At 40.8% G+C, this 16,223-nt stretch overlaps 1 pseudogene; it reads right to left on the bottom strand.

The window, feature by feature from the left end:
* Positions 1-11,608: 11,608 nt before the first annotated feature.
* LOC148861218 (extracellular ribonuclease LE-like) lies at positions 11,609-13,579 on the bottom strand (annotated as a pseudogene).
* Positions 13,580-16,223: the final 2,644 nt, after the last annotated feature.

Genomic DNA, 16,223 nt, shown 5'->3' with positions numbered 1-16,223 from the left:
GCCACCAAGCGAGCTTTAAAGGTGTCAATCCTGCCATCAGGGCCCTTCTTCCTCTTGTAGATCCATTTGCAACCAATTGCTTTTACCCCGGGGGGCGGATCCACTAGAGTCCAGACTCCATTGGTCTCCATTGAGTCCATTTCAGCTCTCATGGCCTCCACCCACTTCTGGGAGTCTATGTCTAACATAGCTTCCGCGTAAGTCACGGGATCCTCTTCACTAGTCAAGGTTTCCACCAGGTAACTATCCTGGTCATAACCATATCGGACTGGTGGTCTGGATACCCGGGTGGTTCTTCTAGGTTGGTAATTACCTGGAATTTGTGGGACATCTCCCACTGCTCCTGAGCTTTCTTCATCAAGAACTATTTCCTGACGATGGGTGTCCAGGATGTAATCGTATTCTAAGAACTGGGCATTTCGACTGCAGAACACTTTCTGTTCACTCGGGTCATAGAATAGATAACCCACCGAATCCTTTGGGTAGCCTATAAACAGGCAACGACTGGTTTTAGATTCCAACTTGTCCGCACTTGTTCTTTTAACGTGTGCAGGACAACCCCAAATCTTCAAGTGTCTTACACTTGGCTTCCTTCCGGTCCAAAGTTCATATGGAGTTTTAGGAACTGATTTGGTTGGAACCCGATTCAGCACGTAGATAGCAGTCTCTAATGCGTATCCCCAAAAGGATGTGGGTAATTGTGAGCGTACGAGAAGTGACCGGACCATGTCCAACAACGTCCTATTCCTCCTCTCTGAAACACCGTTGAGTTGAGGTGTAGCAGGAGGAGCTAATTGTGACACTATCCCATTGGCCTTTAAGTAGTCCCTGAATTCGTCAGAGAGATACTCGCCACCTCGATCTGATCGAAGGGCCTTAATTTCTCTCCCTAACTGCTTCTCGACTTCCTGTCTGAACTCTTTGAACTTTTCAAATGATTCAGACTTATGTCTCATTAGGTACACGTAACCATATCGTGAAAAATCATCTGTAAAGGTGATGAAGTACACGTGTTGATTCCGTGTCCTAACACTCAGGGGACCACATACATCAGTACGTATTAGGTCAAGTGTGCCTTCAGATCTTTCAGGCTTACCGTCAAATGGCCGCTTAGACATCTTACCTTGAAGGCAAGGTTCACAAGTGGGAAGATTTTCTACAGTTAGAAAATCCAAAGGACCATCCTTTACCAACCTTGTGATTCGGTCAATACCGATATGGCCAAGTCGGTAATGCTAGAGGCACGTGGGACTTACTGTATCACGATTCCTTTTCTTGGGATTTTTGAACGACGTAGTTTCGGTTAAGTTAGTTTCCAGAGAAGGATGTAGAACATAGAGACCGTTCTCTTGTTCCCCTTATGCGATGAATTTATTATTCCGTTTAACAGTAATCACATTACTAAAATAAACAGTATATCCATCAGCACACAGTTTTGAAACAGAAATTAAATTTCTTCTCAAGTTCTGTACATAAAGACAATCTTTAAGTACAAGTATTCCTTCTTTAAAAACTAATTCTACGGTTCCTATTGCCGCTGCTGCAACACTTGCAGTTGTTCCCAAGAATAATGTCACTTCACCTTCACTCAACCTTCTGCTAACTTTGAACCCCTGCAGTGAGTTACACGCATGAGTTGAAGCCCCGGAGTCAACACACCAGGACACAGAAGTAACTAACAAGTTAGTTTCTATGACACAAGTTTCGATGTTGCCTTTCTTAGATTCCAGGTAGGCAGGACAATTCCTCTTCCAGTGGCCGGTCTGCTTGCAGAAGTGACAGACATCAGATGCCTTGTTCTTCTTCTGCTTCTTAGGATTGGTAGCCTTCTTCTGAGGCTTCTTTGCCTTTCTCTTTTTCTTGCCCGATTTGTTAGCTTCAGCAAGCATAACCACAGGCTCATCCTTCTTGAGTAGATCCTCGGCTCTCTACAACATATTGCTGAGTTCCTGGACGCTGACATTCAGCTTATTCATATTGTAGTTCATTGTGAACGCATTGAAGGAAGAGGGCAAAGAATTGAGGATGGCATCCACTTGCGTGCCAAGATCTAGCCCGGATCCAAGAGCTTCAAGTTCATTAATGTAACCCATCATCCGAAGACAATGGTCATGAACTTTCTGCCCTTTGGTCATCTGCGCGGTCATTAACAATTTCAGGACCTTCTGTCGAGTAGAACGGTTCTGCTCTTCATACATTGTTCTTAGACTGTCCAATATGTCCTTGGCAAGTTCGATCTGATCGAACTGCCTCTGTATTGAGTTGTCTAATGAGGCAACGACAAAGCAGCGGGCTAGGGAGTTCTTATCCTTCCACTCTTGGTAGTCCCTCCTACGGGCCTCAGAAGCCCTATCACCCGGATGTTCCGGTGCAGGATTTTTCACCTCCTTGTCTATCTTTTCGAAAGTTAGGACCAGCATAAGATTTCTGTACCAGTCGGCATAGTTTGGGCCCTTTAGCTTGTTATCGTCTAGAAGCTTTGCAAATTGACCGTTTGCCATTTTCTGATAAAATAGCAAAATCATTAGTCCACAACCTTAGTTTGATTCATGTTACCTACATAGATATGGCTTTTAATCTATGTTCCATTCCCATTTGTTCATCTCTGAGATTTCCCTCCTTTCTCAGTGACGGAGACGACGAAATGTCTCTGGAAATGTGGGAAATCACATGGGGTGCGTGAAGCCAACAGTTTCAGCTGCATAACCTCACCACCTTTCTGTGACGGATCATATCCACTCATCAAATGAGTTTCACTTTTGTCTCTGTCAGACAAGGTTCAGAGCCGTTTTCAGGTAAACCTTTCTGTCCAGTGAGTGCTTACCCATCATATTCAGGTTACGCCAAGGTACCGTGAGAGAGTTCCCATTTTCTGGTGAAGCCCCTCCCACATCGGTCTATGACGCCCCTATCATCTTATGAAACACTCTAATAGATCCAACAGCAAATGGATAGCCCAATTTCATGGTGCGTTTCCTCATTACTGAAGGACCCATCATTGTGCTAATGACGGAAGGCCTTTAGAGAGTCCATCATATGGGTCTCCCTATCACATGCATTCATATTTGCTGGAGGGAACAAAAACGCCCTAGTTTTAATTTAGGTCAAACCAGAGTGGCTCCCACTGACTTTCATAAAGTCAGATTTCTGGTGGGCCTTAATCGGCTAGGGGTTCCGTACGCATCCCTTTTCAGGGTTGTGGGGGCCCACCAAGCAAAGAGGGGTCATCCAATGACCTTGAAGGACACCATGGCAATGATGTGCATTCAGCCATGGTGTGCGCAAGAGCCACTAACGAGTCTTCATGGGCCAAGTACTTATGGCCCATGGTCGCAGCACATCAAAAATCCAAACATCACATGAAAGGAGGAATTGATCCAATCAATTAACTGCTGTAAAGCCCATTGAATAGCCCATTTAAAAACTAAGTCATTAACAATTAATGACTACTAGGTGTATGGGCTGAATCGCAGATAGCAGTTCGGCCCATACAGCTCATCTCACAGTAATGGGCCTTTTGCAGTTTTAACCCTTTAAAACTGGGCTTTACAGGTGGGCCGAATTAATCCTTGTAATTGAACATCAGATTTGGAACAGCAAGTGTAAGAAATACAGACTGAAAAACAGTCCCTATCGAACCCCAGATTCGGTCCAAACAGTTTTGGTCCAATCTAGTCCGAGAGGATCCAAAACTGATTTTCAATTCAAGAATTAATTCATGAAAGATCTGAATTTAATAATTTTGATTTCAAACAATCACTAATCAAACTATGGACTGTTCGCACCACCTGCAAAACAGAGGTTAATCACAAGGGTTGCAGTTTCACAAACTGCAAATCGCAGAAAGCGATTTCATCAACTGCAAATCTCCAGCGCCGCCTTCTTCTTCCTTCTTCTTTAATCAAGAAAAATAACAGAAATCCTATTTCTATTAATTACATTCTTGATCAAATCCTATACATTCAGTCTAAAATAAAAAAAAAATTATTTACAAACCGAACATAAATAAAAGGAAAGTAAAAGGGTCCGCAGACTATCTGCGCCAAATCTGCACTGTGATCTCCAGGTTCGAACAGTCCATTAAATCAAAAATAAATAAAGAACAATTCTAAATAAATTTTGGATTTAATAAAATTAATTTCAGATCAATCGCCCTAACAAGAAACAGTTTCTTGAAAAAAAAGAAACAATCTGCGCAAATCCTGAAAAAACACCTTCTATCCATCTGCGCAGGGTCAGATCTGATTTTCTTTTGGTTCAAGATTCGAACCTATGGCTCTGATACCACTGAAAGAATGGTAGGATCCATCTAATGGACGCCATAAAGGTTGTGGAATGGGTGGGCGAATTTCAAAAATTTCCTACCTTCTCTCAACTGGGAATCATATTCCCTAAATTTAGAATACAATATTCAAGGATCCTACTTGAACCATAATCAAACAAGATCTATACCAAAAGATAAATGGGAGGAATATACCTGATCCGGAGAAGCAGTATCTCCCAAAGTTGGTGTTCACGCCCAAAGAATGCTCCAAGATCCGTTCCTGCTGAAGATGACACAGCTGTGAATGGAACAGAACCAGCAGGGTGCGTCCTACACACTGGATCCTTCACAAGAATCCTCTGGAAGTACTAAACACTGAATCCTTCTCAGTCTTTCTTGCAAGACTGATGTCAAGAACAGATTTCTTGACTTTCTTTTCTGCAAAGATCTAATCTTGCAATGGCAGATGGCGGCGGCAGGAGGAGATCTCCAAAAAACGAAAAAGGCTGAACTGCTTTTCTCTTTTTCTGGAGAGTATGAATCAGATCAGATCTCAATTCGCAGGAGGTATCCTATACCTCTTCAAGGTGGTTCGAAATCTCCTCCTTTCTTCTTTATTAAGAAACCTCCCTTTTAGGAGTTATCCCAATCCAAATCAGTATTTGGATAGGGGATAATCTTAATCCTTTCTGCAGATAGAGTTAGCTTACTCCTGATCTTATCAGGAGGTTACCAGATTCAAATCTAATTTGAATTTGGTCTCTAAGAGTGGATAAGGCTAAAGGCCCAATCCTTTTACTAACTTTAATCTCAAATTCGCCCCAAGGATGGGTGATCATATCAGCCCACCTCGAAATGGGCTTTTGGCCCATTAAGTGTTCAGTGTCTAATTACTTTCCAATCTGCTGCCCAGTTGGTTTTCTTTGTATGGCGTGGGACCCAAGCATTGATCTACACACCAGCCACATGGGTTCGGCCCAGCCTTTAATACAAGGCCCAGCCGAATTCACTGAAAAACTCAATGAACCCCTTGAGTCCATCATATGGACCCTATGGGCCCAACACTTACATTAAGTGGTCCCTGGGCCAAGCCATCTTATAAAAACCAAGGGACTGTGGGCAGGTGCAAGATTAGCCCATCAGGTATTATCCTCAATGGTCTTACACTTAACCTCTCAGCCCTTAATGATCAAGCACTGCCCGACAAGAGATGACCTCTCCCTCGGCTGCAAGGAACAGTGCCGCACTCTCCTCTCACATGGATCCCGGGAATTAAAACCATTTGCAAACAATTCGAAACCGTACATATATATATATATAAATATATTAATTTTGCAAAACAAAATTCCAACGATTGAAATCAACTGCCGGCAGTTTGGTTTCCATCAGAGAGAGTGCATTCCCGATCATTACCCTTTGTCCGACAAAGTGGCTGATTCTGTCACTATGATCACCCACTCAGATGAATTCTCAAACTGCCCCAACATACCCAGGTTTTGATCCCCGCTAAGGATCTCACTGATTGGCATATCAAAGGCAGCCTGATCCAACACCTAGTGAAATGTCATAATCGAGTCTAGGGGTCAGGTGTAACTTTCCAGTTTTGCCCATCTACCTCCAAGGTCCAGGGCAATACTGGAAATCTGGTCCGGTTCAAGGATTCAAGTAATCCCATACTGCATGTGCCTCAGGTCTTACCCTGATGGCTGAGACAGGCCATCCCAACACTTGGTGGCACACCAGTATCAGCCTTGGCAGGATAAATCTCCCCAGACTTATCCAATGGCTGTGAACATTTAAAACTAACACGAGTCTCTATAAATTTCCAGTTTTAGGGTTTTACACAGAATTAAACCAAACAACATGAATCAAACATGCACTTTATTTATTTCCACTAAATAACAAAAGTACATCAAATCAGATTGAAGCTAAGGGCATACAAAACTGTCTAACAGTTTAAGTGCTTTCTTATTCTTTTAATTCTAGTTATTAAATTTCCTCAGTCAATTATAATATCCATTCGGCTAAGAGGTTACTGATTTGCTCCCTGTGGGATTCGACCTAGTAACACTTTTACTACAAATATCTTATTGTGGGACTAGTACTAATTTTGAGGGCTTCGACAAACCCGTTAAAATTTTGGCACCGTTGCCGAGGAGCAACGTTAATTTCTTATCTATTACCTTCTTTTGTTAATCTTCTTGTTTATGACTCGTGCTTCTCAATGATGTGAACTTCAGTACAACCCCGAAATTGAGAGGACCACCCGTTGTTTAAGGAAGGAGGCAAAGCAAAGGAAGGATCTCTCTCCTGAAAGGGTGAACTCAGATATCGATCTACCCACTTGTGATTTTCCCATCTTCGAAGAAGTAGAAAGAATGGCTGACAGAGAGAGGATATTAAGGGAGTTGGCTGCACCAATTATGAACCAACAGCCCTTATGCATCACGTACCCCACTCTTGAGGTAGCCTTTGAACTCAAATCTGGTTTGATTCAATTATTACCTCTGCTTCATGGTTTCTCAGGTGAGGACCCTCACAAACATCTAAAGGAATTTCATGTTGTCTGTTCAAGCATGAAACCCCACGGTATAACCGAGGACCAGGTAAAACTCATAGCCTTTCCATTTACTTTAAGAGATAAAGCAAAGGATTGGTTGTATATTCTCCCTCCCGGTTCTATACGCACATGGGATGAAATGAATAGGATATTTTTAGATAAATATTTTCCTGCGTCCCGGGCTGCGAATATAAGAAAAGAAATATGTGGAGTTCGGCAGTTTGGTGGTGAGACATTATATGAATATTGGGAAAGGTTTAAGCAACTTGTTGCTAGTTGTCCCCACCACCAAATTCCTGAACAATTGTTAATCCAATACTTATATGAAGGGCTTCAACCCATGGATAGAAGTATGGTCGATGCAGCCAGTGGAGGAGCTCTAGTGAACAAGACACCTAAAGCGGCCAAGGAATTAATCTCCAATATGGCCAAAAATTCTCAGCAATTCGGTACAAGGACAGAAGGTACCATTAGAAGGGTTAATGAGGTAAGCCATGCAAATTTAGAAAACTAGATTTCTGATTTAACTGCTTTGGTTAAGCAGCTCGCAGCAGGACAGTTACAAACTACCAGGGTGTGTGGTATCTGTTCGATCCCTGGACATCCTACGGACATGTGTCCATCATTACAAGATGGCCTGATGCAGCAAGTCAATGCCGTGGGAGGATTCCCGAGCCAGCCCCAATGAAAGTATGATCCTTACTCCAATCATTACAATCCGGGGTGGAGAGATCATCCAAACTTAAGCTACGGGACCCAAAGAGGACAACAGAAATATCAGCCCCAATTTTTCAATCAACAGCCCCAGTTTTCAACACCCATCACAGCACAAGGCCAACCCTCGAATTCAGGTATGTCTTTGGATGATATAGTTAAGGCTCTCGCTACTAATACTCAGCAATTTCAGCAGGAAACGAGAGCTAGCATTCAAAATTTGGGGAACCAAATTAGCCAACTAGCCACTTCCATCAGTAAGTTGGAAGCGCAGAACTCCGGGAAACTACCCTCATAAACGGTAGTTAATCCGAAAGAGAAAGCAAGTGCGGTGGTGTTGAGAAGCGGAAGAGAGTTGTAGTCCCAACCAAGTTCACCATCGAAGGTAGCCAAAGAAGAGGAAAGACAAGGGTCAAACAACAGCCCCATTGAGGTAAAATCAGACCCCCCTCTCCCTAAGGTTACTAATGTTGTACCACCTTTTCCTAACAAGTTGGCAAGTTCAAAGAAAGAGGAATATGAACAAGAAGTGTTAGAAACATTCAGGAAGGTGGAGATCAACATTCCCTTGCTAGATGCAATAAAACAAATCCCTAAATATGAAAAATTTTTTAAAGAGTTATGCACTAACAAGAGGAGGCTGCGAATTGATGAAAAGGTAAGAGTGGGAGAGAACGTTTCAGCCCTGATCAAGAGGACCCTGCTAGAAAAGCGTGCTGATCCAGGTATGTTTACCCTACCCTGTGTGATTGGCAATAAACGAATCGAGCGTGCCATGCTGGACTTAGGTGCATCTATTAATGTCATGCCATACTCGATTTACTGTGCATTGAGACTAGGTCCGTTAAAAGAGACTAGAGTTGTTATTCAATTGGCCGATCATTCTAATGCATACCCAGAAGGGATTGTTGAGGATGTATTAGTGCAGTTTAACGATTTGATCTTTTCAGCTGATTTTTACATCCTGAAGATGGAAGAAGACACAACCACGAGTTCAGCCCCACTTCTATTAGGTCGGCCATTCATGAAAATGGCCAAGACCAAAATAGATGTGGACGAGAGTACCCTCTCCGTCGAGTTTGATAGAGAGATTGTAAAATTTAATATTTTTGATGCAATGAAATATCCTAGTGAGTGTCATTCGATCTGCTCTATTGATACTATCGATTCGATTGTGCAGGAAGTCTTTGGAGAGAAGGACATGGACAATGAGTTGGAATATAAGGCACAATTGGACAGGGAGGAGGAGATCAATGCACCCTATGATACTCCGGAACCTGAACAGGAGGTAAGTACTTCTGATGTTCAATCGAAGGATTCTCACACAAGGCTGCTGCCCTCTGTTTTGTAGGCTCCGGAGTTGGAACTAAAGACCCTACCTGATCACTTAAAATATGCCTACTTGGGCGAAAAAGAGACACTGCCTGTGATCATTGCAAAAGGGTTGACTGAGGAGCAAGAGGAGAGGCTCATCAAAGTCCTAAAGGACCATAAGGAGGCGATTGGTTGGACCCTAGCCGACATAAAAGGGGTCAGCCCCTCGATTTGCATGCATAGGATCCTTTTGGAAGATGATGCCAAACCGGTTAGAGAACCACAAAGGAAACTCAACCCGGTAATGAAAGAGGTAGTAATGAAAGAGGTGCTTAAACTGTTAGATGAAGGGATAATTTATCCAATTTCAGACAGCAAATGGGTAAGTCCTATTCATGTTGTGCCTAAGAAAACTGGGATGACTGTAGTAAAAAATAAAAATAATGAACTAATTCCCATGAGGGTACAAGGTGGCTGGCGAATGGTAATAGATTTTCGAAGGCTCAACTTGGCCACTCGAAAGGACCATTTTCCCCTACCCTTCATTGATCAGATGATAGAGAGGCTAGCAGGTAAGGCTTTCTTCTATTTTCTCGATGGATTCTCTGGGTATTATCAGATTGTTATTGCGCAGGAGGACCAAGAGATAAAGAGAACATGGACACCCAAGGCACTTTAGGAAGAAATAAACATTATAACAGCTATATAATAAAGAGAACATTATAACAGCTGAACTTACATTTTTTCCCAGTTAACCAAGGATAACTTGAAAAGCATAGACACCTTATGCTAAAAGATTTCTAAGTAAATGCTATAGTTGATCAAATTGTCATTATTGCCCTCATCTTCAAATGAAGGCAATTTAAAAACAGATGGGCAATTTCTATAATTAAGAAGTCCAAAAATCATTTATACTAGTATAAATATAATTGAATTTGTCCATATTAATTGGATTGTTTACAGGGGAGGTTGGGCTTTAAAGGAGGAATCTTACATGCTAAAAGAATCTGCTACCCACAAGATGTTCCCGCATCTCTACCCACAAGACTTGACACTGCACATTGGGAATATTTCCCTTGTCATTCATGGGGAGATGTTCTGAATTCATTGTGGTGGTGCTCTGTGGGTACAAATTGTGAGTAGCAGATCCAAAATTTGCTAAAAGTTGGTGTATAACCTAAAAAGTTAATTTATCCTGCCTGTCATTATCTCTATGTAGGTTTTTGACCCTTATTTGGGAAATCCCATACCAAACCAGTAAATTACGGTTTGAGAAATTTTAAAACCGAGCCAAACTGTTTTATTTCGGTTTAGTGTGGTTTCTAATTCTGTTTAGGGACTTTGGACCATTCTATGGTTCTTTTGGACTTAACCCAATTAGAAAGCCCAAATAGATCCTTTAAAAATTAAAACTTAAAACTTTTATTATTATTTTATTATAAAATAAAGAGTTTATTATATATTTATAATTTTATGCCTTTCATTTAGATATATTATGTATAATGTTTATAAATCAAATATTCATATTATATTATATATATGTATATAAAATTTTGGTTTACTATTTGGTTAGTTTATAAAATTCAATAAACCAAACCAAAACCATAAACAACAATTTAGAAAATTCTCAAACCGAATCAAACCGTTTATAGGTATAAACCGAACCAAACTATAAATTCAGTTTGATTCAATTCGGTTTTACAGTTTGAACCATATAGTGAACACCCCTAGGAACCTGTTACCTCATTTGGCATCACAGAATCCATAACTGAATGGGTGCTACCTGGAAAGTCAGCTTGCCCAAAAATCAGCTCGTTGGGATTATAGGACTTTATGATAATATTGTACTTGAACTTAATTTTTTTTTTTGGTATTGATTACTGGCCTTTTTTCCCTACTGCACTTTTTATCTAGCAACATTATACTCTTCTCAAAGAAGGATTTGGAGCCATTAGTAACAAGGTTCGAAACTGCATGTCTTCTGGGGCTTACCCACTTACGTGCCAACCAATTCACCACTCGGTTGGTGTATTTGCACTTAATTATGGCTTGAAAATTTTCTTTTATTTGGTTAGAAAGTAATCATAAAATAATACTAGGGAAAGATGCTTAAAAGCAGTTCGGATTAGGTAAGCACAACGTTGTAAGCATAATCAATGAGTACTTAGAATTTTCTTTTGACACCTGTCCCTTAAAATAACCCCAGCCTACCCTTGAAAAAAATTAATATCCACTTTTGACAGTTGTCAAAATATTTATCAAGTGCTACTTTAACGTGGTTATTTTTTTTGTGCCTACTAGACCCGATCTCCTTTAAAAGTCCTACTTACTGTAAATTATAGAGATTTAGATGGGAGCTATTAAATGTTGTCTTTATTCTCAAGACATTCATCAGTCGAAATTGTGAACTTGGATTTTACCCTAATTGTGACCTTAAATGATGAACCTAAGGCAAAAGAAAATAAGCAACGATTACTATTTTTCATTTTTAAAACAAAAAAATACAAAATACAAAAAAATGGAGAAACATGGAAACATGCTGACATAGACCATCCAATATATATATATATATTAGACTATTTGTTCCTCGTTAGATTTATTGGAGAGAAAGCAACTGGATTGATCATCTTTACCACGAAATGATGAACCTAAAAGGCTAAAAGCTTTACCTACCTAAAGCAATTCAGTTATTGGTTTTTCATAAACCCAAAGGCCAAAACAGTACTGCACAAATATGGAAATAGATCTCTCTTTCTTTTTGATAGGCATGCAACATAGAGATACATCACATGGATCATATCCATATTTTATTATTCGAGCTACATTTCACTTTCACCAGTAAAACGGTGAATTATTTAATAGCTAGAGTAAATAAAAGCAACAGTTTAGGATCTAGGAACGAAGGTAGATCCCTTCAGCGGCTGATCCTCTGAAAGGTGTGTTGGTGAAGATGGGGTCACTGTAACTTAGGAGGAGAAGCTCTGAGGCACGTCTGAAGACACTATCTTTAGAACGTTATTTGCCCCCACTCAGTTTTACTGAGTTTGCTGTTGGGTTACAGGAAAATTCGTTCCAAGGATATAGCAGAGCCTTGGGCGAGAATCTGCAACCAGCAAAGTTGAAGAGTCTCCAAAGAAACCTTCTGTGAGACTGTAGCAGACCGGACTAAGAGAGAGAGAGATAGTGAATTTCGAAATTGTGTTTTTGAAGTTTGATTCGTGCTCCTTAAATAACTTGTGAATAGGTATGAGTAAAAGGTAGGTGCTGGTTTAGAGAAGGCACCTTGAACAGTCACAATTTCAACCATTGTGACTGTTTAAAAAGTTGTTAACAGTTGGTGACTGTTAACTTTGAATTGTGCCTCTTGATCACACCCGGTCGAATCATGACCATTGATCTCATCAATGGTGATCTCATCAATGGTGATCAACGGTCATCAACGTACCAAAACCAGAGCAAAGTGCGCCTCTAAAGCGCCTCATTTAGCCACACACACGTGCGCACATGCGTGCGCGTGCGTTACGCAGTATCAAATCCCCATACTCTCCTCTACTAATTCTGAGTGTAAATCAGCTCCTATTGAAATATTGAAAACAAAACTTATAATTTTCCAATGTGGGACAAGTTCAAAACCGGGTTTTTGTAAGAGAAAAACTTATTTTATTATTATTATTATTTTTTTAAACAAGTGTACAGGTGCAATTTCTCATGTAATTGACCAATCAAATCCATTGGATTTAATCTCTTATGAGATTAAAATCCAATAAGGTGGAAACCTAATGGTCAAGGACAGGTGGGCTCAGGGTAGACGGGGCAATCCATGAATTCAGACCCAGATTTATCCACGCAAAACATAACTTGGTAGAGCTGATATTTGCCAAACTTATCAACAGTGCAGTCAAGTGCAGGAGTGTGATTCTCTCCGAGCTGTAGTACTGCCCATCGGGGTTAATCCCTGCATCATTATTATTGCTTACATATATAAGTGATAATTAAGAAACTTGAATTTATCTTCATGCCTGCAACAATATAATATCACCTTTCTGTTTGAGGATCTGGAGGATATTCACTTTGTCCTTCAAGTCGAGACCTGCTTTAAAGTAATAGTATTGACCATTGAAGACAGAGAGTGAGCAGGTGCCATGCTTGGACCACTCGTGAGCCCAGAACGGTGTGCTGTCGCTGCTTGGACATGAATACGACGGCCATTTGCGTTGCATTGTGTGAAGCAGGCCTGTTATCTACACCATGAAAAGGCGATATCGATCGATTTCATCATATATATAGCCGGGAAATTAATAAACAAGTTTGTACGACGTAGCTCTTGATGAGAAGATAGGAAGAAGAAAATACATACCTGCGAGAGATCTAAAGAGTTGCCTCGATCGCAGTTCATCAGTCTGGTCCCACTACTGGAGCATGGAAAGAGGCCATGCACAGTGAATTCCTGTGAAACCATTCCTGTGTTTGGGAAGCAACAACCTTTTTCTGACGCACAAAACGACCCTGCCCACTAATAATTAACAAAACAATATCAATACACAACTGTCACAATTAGTGCAAACAATTAAAGAAACGAATTAACGAATGATTAATTCTGGGTCGTCTTCTCTACTCACCAGTTGCGCATGATGGAAGAAATGGACACTGGTAGCATGTGAAACACTCATAGCTGCTAAACATTGTATGACAAGAATCATAAGTTGAAATGAAGAAGCGGATGCCATGGTTTCCCTACTCTTACTTCACTTCACTTCGCTCAAGCTCAATCCTTTCTCTAGATTTTCTCAGTTTGGCGATGGTGCATGGTGTTCGGATAGCCACATTTAGAGGCAAAAATCGTATGAACATTTGGTAGAAAATTGTAGAGAAAATTATGATTCATGAAATTCTATTTATTTTAGCGGTAGCTTTTGTTTCTCTTTCTTATAAACAACCGAAACTACGGGCCATGACCATGAGATATAGACTTATAAAATTGGCGTGCCGCATTGCATCCCGTCCAATATTAAATATTACTAGGAGGCAAAAGTGGGTAAAGCAATGTTTTCTCATTAATGCTTAAAAGGATAAAACAATTATTTTCTTTCAATCCTATCATCTGACGTAAAATGTAAAACATGTTGATAACTCGAGTAGAAGGAGAAAAACTCTTCTTTCTTTTTTCTTTTTTCCTTTGCAACGAATGAGCTATATACACATCTCTCCTAGTTACACCCAAACTGTCTTGTTCTTCCTTTCCTAGTTACATACAAATTATTATGATAAGAGTTATCACAGAATTAAGGGATACTCTCCTCGTTTATAGCTCATACCAATACTCCCCCTCACGTTGGCTCGTACAAATCTTGGATGCCCAACTTGCCAAGTGAACTGTAGAAGTTTTTACTGGATACAGCTTTTGTAAGTATATCCGCCAGCTGGTCTTCAGACTTGACAAAGGAAAATCGAATGATTCTGTATTCGATATTTTGTTTGATAAAATGCCGGTCCACTTCCACATGCTTTGTTCGATCATGTTGGACGGGATTCTGAGAAATGTCTATGGCAGCCTTGTTATTACAGAATAGGTCCATCTTAGAGGTTGGGGGGAAACCAATTTCAGTCATCAAGCTTCTAAGCCAGAGTAGCTCGCAAAGCCCTTTAGCCATTCCTCGAAACTCAGTTTTAGCACTTGATAGGGCCACCACCTTTTATTTTTTACTCCTCCACATGACCAGGTTCCCACTAACAAACGTAAAGTACCCCAAGGTGGATTTTCTATCTGAAATATTTTCATCCCAATCTACATTTGTATAGCCTTCTATCTTTAGATGATTATTTTTTGAGAACATAAGTCCTTTTCTAGGAGAGGACTTCAAGTATCATTGAATTTGCATTACAGCATTCATGTGATCTTCGCTTGGGCAATGCATGAACTGACTTACTATGCTGATAGCATAGGCGATGTCTGGACGAGTGTGTGAGAGGTAAATAAGTTTACCAACCAGCCTTTGATATCTCTCCTTATTGGTAGGTACTTGGTTTGGGTATTCTCCAAGTTTATGGTTTTGAACAATTGGTGTGTCTGCCGGCTTGCACTCTAACAGTCCCACTTCAGAGAGCAAATCCAATGTGTATTTCCGTTGGGATAGAAATATACCTTCTCTTGATCTAGCAACTTCAATTCCTAGAAAATACTTGAGCCCGCCTAAGTTCTTCATTTCAAACTCAGTTGCCAATTGCTTTTGTAGTGTTGTTATTTCTCCTGAATCATTCCCTGTGATAATCATATCATCCACGTATATGTTTAGAGCTGTCACCCTCCCTCGTTGGTGCTTCAGAAATAGTGTATGGTCTGAATTGCTTTGTTGGAAGCCATATTTCCTCATCGCGAGACTAAACCGCCCAAACCATGCCCGCGGTGATTGTTTCAGTCCATATAGTGCTCGCTGTAGCTTACACACAACTTGGTTCTTGGAATTTGCTATATAACCAGGTGGGATGTCCATGTATACCTCCTCTTCAAGATCACCATGGAGGAAGGCAGATTTTACATCGAACTGGTGCAATGGTTAATCAAGGTTTGCTGCAAGAGATAATAACACTCTAACCGTATTCAACTTGGCCACTGGTGAGAAGATCTCTTGATAATCTACGCCCTGTGTCTGGGTATAACCTTTTGCGACCAGCCTCGCTTTGTATCTCTCGATTGTCCCGTCTGCCTTGTATTTAACGGAAAATACCCACTAACACCCTACAGGTCTTTTCCCTTCGGGCAAGGTAACCAGAGTCCATGTTTTGTTCTTCAATAGTGCCTCCATCTCTTCTTGTATGGCCTGAGTCCATTTCGGGCTTGTCAACACTTCTTGAATATTGGTAGGGATATGATTTGAGGACAATTCTTGCACAAATGTTTTTAGAGGTTTGGAGAGTCTCCTTGTTGATACATAATTGGCAATTGGATACTTTGACCTCCGATCATCGACATCTGGAGAATATCTATTTGGTAGTTTGCCATGATTATGGGCCTTCCGGTACTAGGGAGGTTGGGGTCTCTATGTCTTCTACTAGGAGAGGTGGTGTAGATGTTGGGGTCTCTGTAGATGTCTCTGGTGACCCGGTTGCTTCATTGACCACCATCTCTGTTGAAGCACTCGTATTTAGCCAGTCAGGAAAAAACCAGTTCTGTTCTTCACTTTGACTCTCCCCCTAAAGAGAAGAATTGATTTTGGAAGGAGAGTAGAATGTTTCTAATTCTCGAAAGGTAACATCCATGGTAACATAGGTGCGGTGGGTGACTGGGTCATAGCATCGGTACCCCTTCTGGTGTAGCGCATACCCCAAAAATAAGCATCTAGCTGCTCGTGGATCCAGTTTTGTGCGTTGATT

The sequence above is a fragment of the Nelumbo lutea genome, chromosome 4, assembly GCF_056320005.1.
Source record: "Nelumbo lutea isolate HS-2025 chromosome 4, American lotus-T2T, whole genome shotgun sequence".
NCBI lineage: Eukaryota > Viridiplantae > Streptophyta > Magnoliopsida > Proteales > Nelumbonaceae > Nelumbo > Nelumbo lutea.
The sequence above is the reverse complement of the archived record's forward strand: the minus strand, read 5'-3'. Positions and strand labels throughout refer to the sequence as shown.